General features: G+C 34.8%; 1 pseudogene; it reads right to left on the reverse strand.

The window, feature by feature from the left end:
- Nucleotides 1–447: 447 nt before the first annotated feature.
- LOC107875922 lies at nucleotides 448–2,408 on the reverse strand (annotated as a pseudogene).
- Between the last annotated feature and the right edge of the window lie 1,126 nt (nucleotides 2,409–3,534).

The raw sequence follows: 3,534 nt of genomic DNA on the forward strand, positions 1-3,534 counted from the left end.
ACATGGAGCTAGTAAAAATTTCCCTATGTGAACATTACTATTTAACTTGTTCTATTTGACATACATCAGACAAATCTTCCAGTAAGTAGCCATGGACTAAACAAGTCCAACTCCCATGTAATACCATCAAATTTTCACCCATGAACAGCCACTAAAGCACATACAACCTTCTTCAATCGTTTTCATGCTATATCACAGAGAAAATCAAAACACCAAAATAAAATAAGTCCAGACAATGCCCAGAATTTGAAATGCTGAAAAGCAAATGGGATCACAATTCACAGCATCAGAAATCAAAAGAAAAAAAAAAAAAGTTACAGGTGATTAAAGAACAGAACTGGCAAGCATCGAGACATTAGAACAATAAACATGCAGAATTAGAACTGTCTATTAAGAAAAGGGATTTTTCACCGTGGAAGTAAATCAAACCATATTTGACTAATAAGCTCAGAACCAAGAAAATGAAGTGCAATTGAAGAGACAATTATCACCAAGGATGCATCATATGCAATAAGACACATCAGCAATATCTCTTAACACTGTTATAATAAATCATTTATCATGTAACATAAAAGAGAGAAATACTTAAGACAGAAGCACTTATATGCTCCCTAAAGAAAACAAGCTTTTTGAGTAGAGAAAATTTCATAACGCGCAAGCGCAACTCTTTTCACTACTCTGAAGCATTTTCTTTTTAAGTCATAGATCACGACAGTATCCAAATGTGTAAATATTATTTCTTCATTCCATGTCTTGAAGTTAGACTTGATCATCCCAGGCCCAAAGTTGACCAAATCAATGCTATACTCCTTTACCCGTGTGCAACTTATTTTATCCTTGAGTATCCACAAGTCTAGAATTGAACTCCTACGAAAGCTCCCTTCATCTGGCAAGCAAAGCATACCTTTCAAATCCATCAGATTCAGGCCATGAATACTTTCGAAAAATGATGGGTAAGATATAGTTAGGAATTTTTCGTTTTCTAAGTCAAATGAAATAATATCACGAGGAGGCTGGGGACGCTGAAAACGTTTTGTCAACCAATACATACACTCATTTACTAACAGCCCTGGCATGAGCGGATGAGAAAAAGGTGTGTCTACAATTTCCTTCCACTTACTAAAAGAAATTCCACCACCAACCTTAGTTATGGTAAGAACCTCATATTTTATTTGTGCAAACAGAAGGTCACTAAGAGGGCACCACTTTACATCCATGGAAAGAACCCTATAGAAAAAATGCACCACTTTGTATTCCTTCCTAGATTGAAGATATCCAAACCCAAAATGATCATATCCAGGGGTAATAGAAGGTGAATATTTCGGCAGTTCACACAATTGTTGCATGGCAGGATTGCATAAATAAATAGACAATTTGTTGAAAGGCAAACCAAACCAAAGCATACTTGCATTGTGCTACACGGAAGTTGATTATCACGGACAGTAACAGTGTATAACTCCTCCATGCTTCCCATCCATGTCAACTGAAACGAATCGCATCCTGCACCTCTTTGGCCGATGCAAAGTGTCTGTTGTTTGCCAAAAGAGAATCTGGGGCTCATTTTCTTTTGATTGGGTGAGGTGAGAATGAAGGAAGGACGGACTAATAATGAAGTCATTCCAGGACTTGGATGTGCACCTTAACATGGATAATGTCTTGAGGGGGCATCTTAGAAAAAGAGAGGTCATAACGTCATCGGGTAGCTTATTAAAGTAGTCATAAGTCCCTTTCTCCTCCTCCTGCTCCTTTTCTGTACTATTAATTTTTCTCCTTATTACTGACATTTTCATCTTCTTGCTAGGCTGCTGCAATATCATCAACAACAAAGTATTAGACTTATAATTTTAACTAGTATTACTTTTTATTCTCGCATATAATTCATCTTCTTGCTAGGCTGTTGCAATATCATTGACTAACAACACTTGTTCTGTTAATGAAAAAAAAAAAAAATGATTTTTACCGAGAGAGTTCAAAAAGTATATAGAAAGTAAATACAGAAAGAACATCAAAAGATAATTTTGACCCTATATACCACAGATCCAAACCTAGAAGTAAGAGTAACATAGTATTCAGCTAATTAACCCACTTCTTTAAGTAAAAATATCATAAAATTAGTAAATCTAAGCTGAAAATTGTAAATATCAAAAAGTGAGTAAATTTAATTTGAAATATGCAATGCTATATACTATATAGAATCAAATTTATTATATAAAAGTGGTATAAAAAAGGTACCTTTTTGTGTTCTTGTTCCCAATTGCTAGTGTTTTTGCGTCGATTAACTTTCATTTTCGCCGGCGGAAGACGGTGGTTGGAGGTGGTAGAGGCAAAGAAGAAAAGATGGTACGATCTTGTAGACTGTAGTCCATGAGAAAAATGCGTTATGGCAGGGGTATATAAAAACTAGTGGCCCGGCGCCGTCGTTCCCAATATTTATATAGTACTATTATTTATGTGTTAGTATATTTTTATTTTTAATTCGATTTAAAAAGAATATTCATTTGTTATATTTAAGAAAATAATTTGATTTTAGAAGATTTGAGAAGTCACCTTGTTAATTATAATTTTTGTTATATTTGAAATATTTACAGATATTGCTAATGAAAAATATTTTATCTGCACATTTTTAATATTACTATAAAAATATTTATGAAATTTTGTAAGTGGATCTCATATAAGATAATTTAAAATACTTATTATTTATTATTATTAAATATTAATATTTTTTTAATATCAGTAACTTCATCTTCACGTTTTCAAGGGGGTGGTTGAGTTGGTTTGAGGGGATTTCCCATAGCGGAGGTCGCTGGTTCGATCCACCCATAATGTCTCAATCGAACTCATCACACGGGATTTATCTAGTGCGGTTTACATTTCCTGTATGGTTTGCGAGCTATTGCACAATGAGGGTTTTACCCAGTGCGCACACAGTGCTCACTCGAAAAGCAGAGGTTGTGGCAAAGGGTGTAGCAACTGCGAATTTTTTTGGAGTTTTCAAAAAAAAATAAAAAAATCATCCTCGCTTGGCGAGTGGATAGAACCGATTCGGGCACCTGGGTTCTTGGCTTCATGCAGGGTTTCAACATGCTTTCAATAATCTCATGAAACTCATGGCACTTAGGCAAAACCTTCTGCTGATTGAGGAGCACAACTTGTGCCCTATTGAGATTTGTGTTCCAACATGCTTTCAATAATCTCATGGCGAAGGCTGGAGCAAAAATGACCTTTTTTTATATCCGTAAAGTTTTTGTAACCCCACTCATTTTGTAATTCATGAAATCTGGACTAATATTGAAGAAAAATGTTATCCTCATAGGGTTCCTTCTTAGCAAGACTATACAAGTTATCGCCAAACAATTTTTGTAATGGAGCCAGAGCTCCCGAACTAGCATCTCCAACTTTTGCTGTTTTATGTTTAATATCATCTTATTTATCAAAAAAAAAAGCTTCATCCTCACTTGTTAAAATTCGTACACTTATATATTAACTAGTCTGTGCATTTTACGTCCATCCCTCACTAGATAAAATTCGTATGTC

This window comes from Capsicum annuum, chromosome 6 (genome assembly GCF_002878395.1).
Source record: "Capsicum annuum cultivar UCD-10X-F1 chromosome 6, UCD10Xv1.1, whole genome shotgun sequence".
Classification (NCBI taxonomy): Eukaryota; Viridiplantae; Streptophyta; class Magnoliopsida; order Solanales; family Solanaceae; genus Capsicum; species Capsicum annuum.